General features: G+C 32.0%; 1 pseudogene across 1 annotated transcript; it reads left to right on the plus strand.

Moving 5' to 3' along the window:
• The first annotated feature begins 626 nt into the window (after positions 1–626).
• Positions 627–1488, plus strand: LOC308631623 (complement component 1 Q subcomponent-binding protein, mitochondrial-like; annotated as a pseudogene). The gene has a single exon. The product of its transcript is annotated as a complement component 1 Q subcomponent-binding protein, mitochondrial-like (transcript).
• Positions 1489–10968: the final 9480 nt, after the last annotated feature.

Below are 10968 nucleotides of genomic sequence, written 5' to 3' on the forward strand. Positions count from 1 at the left end.
GTGGGTTCTGGGTTCAGAAGTGGGTTCAAAATCAGACTCATAGTGAGGCCTTAAACTCTCTAAGCTTCAGTTCCCTGTCTTTAGAATGGGGTTGTCATGAGGATTAAGTAGCATACTACAAAGTGCCTGGCACAATGCCTGGTACATTGCAGGTGCTGGGTAAATGATCTTATTCTTATATTAAAATAAACATGAGCTATTAATTAGTGTGATTCAATTTTAAATTTGACAGACAATTAAGAAGTATGTGCAATAGCTACTCTGGAAAATCATCTTCTAGTATAATCCTACCACCTTGACCTTTGGTGGACTCTGGTATAGCTACATCAGAAAAGAAAGCTTTGGGAAGATAGCAGCTATTTTATAAAATATCACCTATGGTAAAGGTTTCCATTAATGAAATTATTTCACACAGATATATATCTAATTATATTTATGTCATTAAAAATACAAATAACCATCTAAAACTTTGTCTCTCTGGCATCCTTTTAGGCAAACACCACATTAAGGAGATATGTTCTTTTATAGTATCTTAAGCAGCAAGTAATTTATGCCTTCTTGAAAGAGGTTCAGGCCTTGGCCAGGGTTGTCCTTTGTGCTCGCACACTAGCGCCACCAATTTCAGGATGCTTCCTCTACTGCGCTGCCTTCCCAGAGCCCCCCGGCGCCGCCATAGCCTGCCTCTGCGCTGTCGCGCCTGCCCCTTGCCTCTGGCAACTGCTGCAGTGGGCACCTGGGGCCAAGCATTGGGCCCTAAAGACTACTCTGTGTGTGAGCCAGGTCGGAGCAGCAGCCAGGCCTCTTGCAGCCTTCTGGGCCCTGCGGCTCTGGCTGTCGCACGCTGTGCACGGAAGGAGATAAAGCTTTTGTCGAATTCCTGACAAATGAAATTAAGGAAGAAAAGAAAATCCAGAAGCATAAGTCCCTTCCCAAGATGTCTGGAGTGAACGGGACAGAAGCTAAATTAGTGCAGAAAGTTGCTGGGGAAAAGATTACTGTCACTTTCAACATTAACAATAGCATCCAACCAACATTTGATGGTGAGGAAGAGGCCTCAGAAGGGCAGAAGGTTGAAGAACAGGAGCCTGAACTGATCCATTCCCAGTTGTGTGGTTGAAGTTACGAAGAGCGATAGCCAGAAAGCTCTTGTACTAGACTGTCAGTATCCGGAGGATGAGATTGGACAAGAAGAGGAAGCCGAGAGTGACATTTTTTCTATTAAGGAAGTTAGCTTTCAAACCACTGGCGAGTCTGAATGGAAAGACTAATTACACTCTGAACACAGATTCCTTAGACTGGGCCTTGTATGACCACCTAATGGATTTCCTTGCAGACCGAGGGGTGGACAACACTTTTGCAGATGAGGTGGTGGAACTCAGCACAGCCCTGGAGCACCAGTAGTACATTAATTTTCCTGAAGACCTCAAAAGTTTTGTCAAGAGCCGCTGGGGCAATCAGAGACACTTGAAGGCCTTAATATTATGGTGAGCTTTGACCAGTGAACAAAAACCACCCTGACACCAGACCGTGTGCTTTGAAGTGGTTATAATCCTAACATCATGGGGGGGGTAAGCACATTTAAATTATTGCTATCATGTTCTCATTTACTATTCATTTGGTAGTTTTCCTGTACAAACCTATTATTTCTAGATTTTTGTATGACATAATGATGGACAATAAAATTCTTTTATCTCCAAAAAAAGAGGTTCATATTATATTTGTAATTTCTTCATATAAAGATACCTGATGACATTTTACACTTTAGTTGGAGGACAGATCTTTCAATGCTCAAAGATTTAAAGGTTTTTTTCCCCCATTTTTTTCAATGAACATGACAAGTTTATTTTATAGATGTTAATTCATTTCAGGAGTTGGAAATTCTAAGTCTGATTTTTATTTAAAATATTCTCCTAAATCTTCATAACAGAAGTTGAGCCTGTATGTGTGTTTGCAAAAATTCTTGTGGTCTAACATTCAAGTTTTGTTTGGGAGGGGTGATGAAGGACAGTAGAAAAGTTATTAATATCTTTAGAATTCAATGTTGTATGTATAATTTGAATATATTTGGAAAACAATGAAAATTATTTCTACCATCTCAAGTTTTTAATTAATTTCTTAAGGGTAGAAGGAAATACTTTGAAAGATTTAGCAAATTCAAATGACTGTGCAAACAGGTGGCAAAATTTCTTCTCCACCTGCCATGCAACTTTATCTTAAGAAATGTTTCATTCAGCAAATGCTGCTGCTAACAGATAATTCTCTTTTTCAGAGCAGAAAAACAAATGGAGGGGGAATAATTCTTTGAAGAAAACATTTTTCTTGATTTTTTAAAAAATTGTGAGTATGGAAAATATGTATTTTATTTTCTTGGGGGATGGGTGGTGGAAAGCATGAATGAGTGCATTGATTAACCCACCTGTTTTGTAGTATTGTTAAAACATTACTGGCTTTTGTTTTGTTTTTTTCTCTTTTTGTATACCAAAGCACTGGTAGTAACTTTCAGATGTGATAATTATATTAACCTGGGATCTTAAAACATTTGTATAATATTTTAAACACTATCTCAAGAGACCATATTCTTAGTGAAATTGTGTTATTAGAATATATTGTTAGACTTAACCTCTGTAAGGAAATGGTGGCAAGCAAAATGTTGCACTGAGAAACCAATTAGTAACTAAATACAAAAAGGTAAGGATATTGTTCATATACTTTTGCATTTTTACTTTTCTTTGATTCATTTATTTGGTGTGAGCTAGAAGCTAATGTGCCAATGCATTAGTTGGCACACACAGCCTCTACTAAGAAAAGTTATGTTTCTCTGTATTTTTGAAACTAATAATTTCAGAAAGCACCAAAATTTAGTTTCCCTTTCCTTCCCAGTAAAATTTGACCTGATCTGCCTTTCTGTATAACAAAGAATTGGGGTTTGCAATGATTGAACCAAAGAAAATGAAATGTACATTTTATATCTTTCCGGGACAACTCATTTTTTAAGTACCAAAGTACTGCACACAGTGGATTTGTGAAGATTTAGTTCTGGGCATTGGGAGATTATTTGGGCTTTAAACTCAAATACAGATCTTCCATTTCCTATGTGACAAGTTAATTAGCTATAACAAATTTTAAGAACATACCATTATTTATAGAATCTCTAACAAATTAAACTTCTACATAACTATTTTTTTGTAGAAAATATATTTGAACTGGATTAACAGAGCACTCTAGCTGTAGCCCATCTACCAGGACATGGATGTAGTATAAAATCATGATATTTGTTATAAAAATAAAAATAAAAGATTTGTCCATTAGGTGATTTTAAATTTTCTTTTCAAATATCCATTTGGATGAACATTCCATGTAGACAGTAGGGACTTAATATATGTCTGCACTAGAAACTTGAAAGAATGTCTTCTGCTTTGCTCTGATCATTTTATAGGTTTAGAGTCTTTGTTTTAATTTGCATATTCTGGAATACTGATGAAGTTTAACCTACCATTTTTGTTAACCATTAGTATTTCATGTTTGTGAATTGTGTGCTCATGATTTACATATATTTCTCTTAGGGTAATAGTTAAACTATGGAAATTCTGAGGCAGGATTACAATGTTGGCATCATTTTGTGAACATACAACATACTTAAAAAGTTTTCCTTGTTTGTCTTAAAACAACAATGCAAAGAAATGTCATATTCTGTGCATGTTCAGTTTGACCATGTTTATAATTCTTTCCACAAAATGATACAGGGATGCTTCATCTGTAACCTAATGCTCTTCAAAAAAGTAATTGTTTTCTGTGAGCAAGCACAGTTGACTGATCCATGCCCATTTTTGTGAAAGATTACTTTTGTGTTCTGGGGTGTTTACATTGTTTTGAAAATAGTAAGTGTCGAATGGATAGGAGTGCCTTGGCAGAAATATGCAGATTTAATATTGTAGGAAGAAAGAGATATTTAATTTTTAGAAAGAAAATTGATGATTATAGTCTTTCCCCTGAATAAGTTTGTAGTGTTGATGAAATGGGAGTATTGGGACAGGATTTACTACATTCTGAACTTCATTTGAATAGAAATAACAATTGTTTTAAGCAGAATTAATAAATCATAAAAATAAAGCTTTTCTACATAATTGTCTTACAAACTTAAAAGCCATTATCTGCTATAAACACTTGATCTTTAAATTGATGGATGTGAGGACAGCATAGGAAATCTATTTAGTAGCTATGGAAGAGTTAGTGGTAATTAATAACTTTATTGTGTTTTTGTATTGCTAACATCACTACATGGAATCAAGCAGAGAGGACCAGGGAATTGTTTAAAATATGAAATTGATTGAGAAACATTTCATGAAGCACTCAGTATCTCTATATCAAGGCATCTCAACTTTAGCACTATTGACATTTTTTCCCAAGAATATCTTTGATGTACAGAACTGTCCTGTGAGTTATAAAATGTTAGTAGCATCCCAGAGATGACAGTAATTGTGTGCCCCTCCCCAATTGCTATAATAAAAATGCCTCTAGACATAGCTGAATGCATGTGTGTGGAGGCCAGCAAAATGTCTTTCACTCCTCCCTCATTCTTTGAGAACCACTGGCCTGTATGTTGTTTTTAATCATAGGAATTGAAAGACAAATAAGATTTTCTTTTAAAAAGATTTTTTGTTGTTGTTTTGGTTCATGAAATTACTCAGATAATCATTCCTTAAGGGTAGTCTGATATAATTGTGGCCTGGGGTTGCAGAGAGGTGTCACCTCCTTGCAATGTTGAGGAACAATGCTCTTCACATCTAGTCAATAAACTTAATAAAAGGAGATGGGAGGGAATATTGATTCTGCTAAGAACAATGACATGTCATGTACTGTTACTGACGCAGAAATTATAGGGAGTGTTTTGAATGTTAAAAGATCAATACATACTGACACAAAGTCATAAAGAAGATGAATTTACTTAAGGCTTCTTCAGCTTTTGAAGTAATTAATTAGAAAGCCAGATACCTTATATTGCCAAGAAAGGGCTGCATTTTCACATTCTACTTTTCAATTTTAAGAGAAAGAGACAAATGACAAGTAAACAAGTTGTTATCTGTAATTTATTCATAAAAGCTATTTCCAGGGTGTGTCATAAGGACAATGTTGTTTCAGCTTTACCCCTATACCTTTCACATCTATAGTTTTATAAAAATGATAATTGATAGTCATTTAAGCACAGCATGATAAAGAAATGTCTTTGGAATGATCCACAGAAATGAGATCCTATATTCATTCAGAGGACATATATTATGCTTTTCATGCCAGGCTCTGTGTAGAAAATATAGATACTAATAAAGATACTAGGTGCTTGAATATCCTATTAAACTAATTCTCAATGAATAGAAATCTTCTGATTAGAGATACTACTCACCATCAATGTATTTTTTTACTTTTCCAACTGATTCTGTAATTTTAAATGCCTGTCTACAAGTTATTGAGAAGTATAGGTGAAGACATGTATTAATATTTCTGTTATGATTATGATATCTGAAGTTTAAGATTTTTTTCTTTTCATGAGATATTCTAAGAATTTTCACATTTTCGATTCTTAAAGCACTGGAAATTTAATTTTGTTATGAGGTAGGTGTTACGTTTTCTTTTCTTCCATGTGACAGTTATTAATTTGGTTAAGTGCTTTCTGGTTGCATATAAAATCCTGTGGGATTTTAATTTGAATTGCATTAAATTTCCACAACAGTTAATGGATAGTTAATTATAATATTGAGTCCTCCCATTGGTGAATTTAGGGCATGTTAACATTTAATCAGGTTTTCTTATATGTCCTTCAACAATGTTTGTAACCTTCACAACAACAAAAGTCCTGCTTGATGTTTTATGTTGTTGTTGTTTTTTGGTTCCTGTTGTTACAATAGTTCTAATTAGTTTCCACTGTGTACTGGGAAGCTATTAATTTTTGTGTATTGGTCTTTTGTCCTAGAAATTTTCTCTCCTTTTTGCTACTAAAGAAAACCTTTTTGTTTTTTGTCTTTTTTGTTCTTATTCTTGTGCCCTTATTCCTTATCTTGTCTTATTGCAAGGATCTCCAGTATAATGTTTGACTTAACAGTCCCAATTATCTTACTCTTGCTTTGATAGTACTACATCCAAAATGTCACTATTCATGTGATATTTACCATATGATTTTTTGTAAATATATTTCATAAGGATAGAATGGTATCCTTCTATTTCTTGTTTACCAAGATTTTATTTTTTAAATTAAATTTAGTGTCTATTATATCATATGCTTTTTCTAAATATCTTCTGAAATGATAACACATTTCTATTTTCTCCTTCAGGTGTCTAATGTAGTTAATTATATTGATAATTAACTTCTGATAGTTAACCAGTCTTTTATACCAGCACTAAATCTTTCCAGGTCATATATTTTTGTTTTGTTTCAAACATATGGTTAAAAATCACAGTGTATTTAACACAAGATGATGGGAGTTGATGTGTTTTAAAGAAATAAAATCATTTTCTTAGACTTAGAACTTAATTTTTTGATTACTGTAATTAGACAATATTATGAACTTACCCTATTTCATCTGTCATTTGAAATGTGAAGCAGTTTTTTAAGTTGGTATAATTTAATGAAAAATATATATTATAATTTTGGTTTCTATTTTTCCTTTCTGAAAATACTTGGCTTTAATATTATTTGGTTAAGCTCTCTTAATATGAGAGATCATGTGTATATGAGATACCTATGGGATTTAGGTGATTTGTTGTCATTTCATCATGTATCTTATTTCCTAAAACAGCATTTATATAATCAGAGTCTCAAGCTCAGTACCCAAGTTAACTTTGCCTTCACATATAATGTAGGCTTATCTCTTTTATGAAAGCATATCAGTAACTTCTCTGTCTTCCCATGGTTTTTCAATCAAGTGGCACAGAACTTTGTGTTGACTGCTTAAAAACAATTTTTCAGAAAGTTGTATTATTTTTAATGCAAATCCCTGTTATTAAATGTCAAACATTAAGTCCATAAATTTATACAACAGATGCTTCATTTACGCATTCTAGGGGGTTTCTACTTTCTTTCCATTAAAATGAATGAAACATAACTTGATTTACAAAAGGATTAAAACATGATTAAGTTTCAGGAGTGATGTCATGTGAAATGCCTAGAAGGGAAATAATAGATAATTTATTTTTCCTTTTTCTAAATATCAGAAATGTTTTAAATTAAATTACTTTATGGCAATTATTATCAGTTTAATTCTCCTGACTATGATTAGAATGGATAGGTAAAAAGATGCCTGGAGCAACAGCTGATTTTAACTTTCATTCTTGCAGTTAGATTCCTGGGGATGGGTATGTTTAGTCATTAGTTAAGTAAGGACAACCACATTTTGTCCAGAAATGGAAATTATTCATATATTAAAGGAAATTAGAAAAAAATGTGTGCAGTCTGCAAAAAATAGGATATCATGGGATAAATTATCCATATTCTAATTTGGGGGGGGTTGGTAATAAGTGAATTCTGAATTAATCTAAAATGTATTTTCTGTGGGTATCTCTTTTATTGAATATTTATTAATTGTAATTAATATTAAAATGTTAGCATTCAAAATTGAAACAATTTTAAGAAGTTTTATGAATGAATGAATTATATTCTATACATTTTAATCTAGGAATAAGTAGATAATTTTTGTGTACTTAATATAGAGATAAATGTGTAATTCAGACAGGAATTCCATGCTCAATAAATTAAGAATCTGTAGTTTGCATTTTTATATTTGTCCAATCTCATACTGTTTAAGATAGATCAGAACAAATTTATCTTTAACATTTGAAAAAAGAAAGAAGCATATTACATGTCAGAAGTCTAGACCTGAACTGTTTCCATAGTAAATAAAATCTTCTATAACTGCATTGTCTAATATCATACCCAGCAACAATATAAGGATATTGAGCATTAGAAATGTAGCTAGTACCATCGAGAACTATATTTTGAATTTTATTTAATTTTAATTAATTTCATCTTGCATACATATATTCACATGTGGCCAGTGTCTACCATATTAGACAGTGCTGGTCTAGAATCAGGTTCTCCAACCTTGACATCATAGCCATAATCCACTACTACAACATCAATATAACTCTTGTTTTTATAAAATATGCATACCAAATTTGAAGTTCAAATACCTGTTATTAAAATCTATTTGGCTAATATTTCACATGTGGATTAATTTACACTTTAAATAGCATACTGCCATAAACTAGAAAAATTCTGAACAAAGCAAATGCTGAAGAATTTTATTGTGTGTAAGGAAAACTGATGAAGGCTAGTACAATTGACCAGTATATTTCTACCAGTTTCCATGCCAACAGAACTTTGATTATTGGGATATTTGATGATAATTGACACAATGGAATAAATATGAAATACACATCCTAAGACCATTTTTATTCTCTATTAATGTTAAAAAATCTCAAACTAAGATTACTTGTTAATAACTTTCTTTAAATAAAAATTTTTCTAAGAGTCTGATATGGAACTAAGAGGGCCATAAAAATAAATTTATAAAATTTATATAATAAATTTGAAATGTTAGATATAAAATATTAGATCTGTTACTGAAGTTCATACTTTTAAAGATAATTAAACTACCCCTTAAGATTATACAATGATGTCACAGTAACATTTTAAAGCCAGAAATAATCAGAAACCACATTTTTACATGGTGAATGACTACTATTATAAAATATTTTGTTAACTACTTTATTTCTAAATATTTAAATTATGAATTAAAAATTGATAAAGAATTGTTGCATATACTCTGAGGGAATGAAATCTTAGAATAATTTTCCAGGCCTTAAACTCAAAAGCTAGATTCCAAGTTTTAGTTTTTCAGAAAAATGTTTCTATACATTATTTATTCCAGAATAAGATACAATATATAACTATATGTTTTATTTTCTTTAATATTTTTTCAGCAAATTCATTTCAGACATTAATTGTTGTGTAGGCTTTTTCTAAAATGTATTAATGTTCTTAACATATAAATATACATGTACATATATGCATACATGTATACACTTTCAGAATTAAAACCAACATAGAATTATTTTATTAATACTGCTTGAATAACCTTATTTAGTCATTTTGGGCATGTAGACATATATGAAAGATAAAATATATTTCAATATAAGATAATTTCAAAAATTTAAAACGTGAATCTCACACAAATAAAAAATGAAAATATGTGCTGAGGTTGTGGCTTAGTGGTAGAATGCTTGCCTAGCACATGCGAGGCCCTGGGCTCAATCCTCAGCATCACATAAAAATAAATAAATAAAATAAAGGTATTGTGTCCAACTACAACTAAAAAATAAATATTAAAAAATTGAAAATATGTCAAAGACTTTTAGTCATTAAAAATGAACACTGGCAAAATGATACAATGGTTTGAGAACTTTATAAACAGTAGTTTTATCATCCATCTCAAAAAGATGCTGAAGTAAGTTGCTAAGTTAGAGACAAATTTGATTAATATAGAGCAATAAAACAATCATTTTTTCAGAGAGAAAAATATGCATCTTTAGTGAAAAAAAAATATATAACTTAATATGTTCCTAGAATTAGGTCCTAATCAAACAATAAATACTAAGTGTGACAGAAATACATCCCTGACAGAACTGAAGTTTTGAATGTGTCTGTCAAACAATGCTCAGTAAGACATTTAAAGTTGTATGTCCATGTACATATGTACAACTATAATGCACCAATTTAAAAAATGAGGAAAAAATACAATAACAGCAGACATGTGGCCTTTATCTTATTTTAAGGCTTTTGATAAATTTTTTTAACAGAAAGGAAGTATTAGATCTTAGAATTTTTTTTAATCAGGATAATACTTTTTTTTCCAAACCAAAACTCTATTATAAACAAAAAAAATCTAGATTATTTCTTCAGAAGCTCTTGAGATAAATAATTTGATTTTGCAATTTATGCATCACATTTTACCAACACTGATAACCTTAGAAAACAGAATTTTGTCCATTTTAATGTGGTGACAAAGACTTTAAATATCATTGTAATTATTGATCAAACTAGAGTGGAGTCAGCATGCAGGCAATGCAGAGAGCAAGCCTTCCTGTTTTCTCTCAGTATTACAGCTACCATTTCAGAGACCACTCTGCTTCCATCTGTCAGATTAAGGCTCTTTCTAGGCCACGAAGATTCTTTGGTTAAGTTATATGGGCTGGTGGTGGGGTGGGGGTGAAAACCTGAAACTGGAAAGGGGACCATATTATAAGAAATACCTCTTTCTTCCTGCCTCCCTCCTTCCCACCCTAATTTTTTCCTCCCTTCCTGCCTTTATCAATTCTTTCCCTTTTTTTGTTCTTTCTTTTCAGGTTAAGGAGGCTTATTTCTCCTTTCTGTGCAGGTGCTGGGTTTCTGCACTAGAAGGTGAGGAGACACTAACAACTCCTAAATAGGTGAGATAGGAGAGTGTCATTGAACAAAATGCACAGATCACAATAAACAAGTGAGCAAACAGATAAAAAACATAATGGTGTGTGCTTCTCCCAGAAGAAGGTCTGTATAATCTGTTTTTTTTTTCCTGTGTTGGATGATAGCACAAAGTTTTTCCAATAGTTTTCTAGAGGAAACAATGCAATTCAATTTAAAGCAATGGGCAGTGGGGAGGGGAAGCAGGTGGAGTAGCATAGATATCTGAATTTTAGCTATTGACACATTATAAATTTGCAATAGCAAAAGTACTGAGGCAAGAATAAACAGAAATCTATATTATGGTATATTATGGAAAAGAATTTAGCATAAGAAAAGTGGTGTTTCTGAAAAAAATATACTAATATTTTAAGATTTGTGATTGTATTTTTGTTTCCTTCTTTTGATTGTTTATCTTTTCTATATTTTTAAGAATAAATCTGGCCAGTATGTGCATGATGGAGGCCACAGCGGCAGTC

This window comes from Spermophilus citellus (assembly GCF_964194105.1).
Source record: "Spermophilus citellus genome assembly, chromosome: 12".
NCBI classification, from domain to species: domain Eukaryota; kingdom Metazoa; phylum Chordata; class Mammalia; order Rodentia; family Sciuridae; genus Spermophilus; species Spermophilus citellus.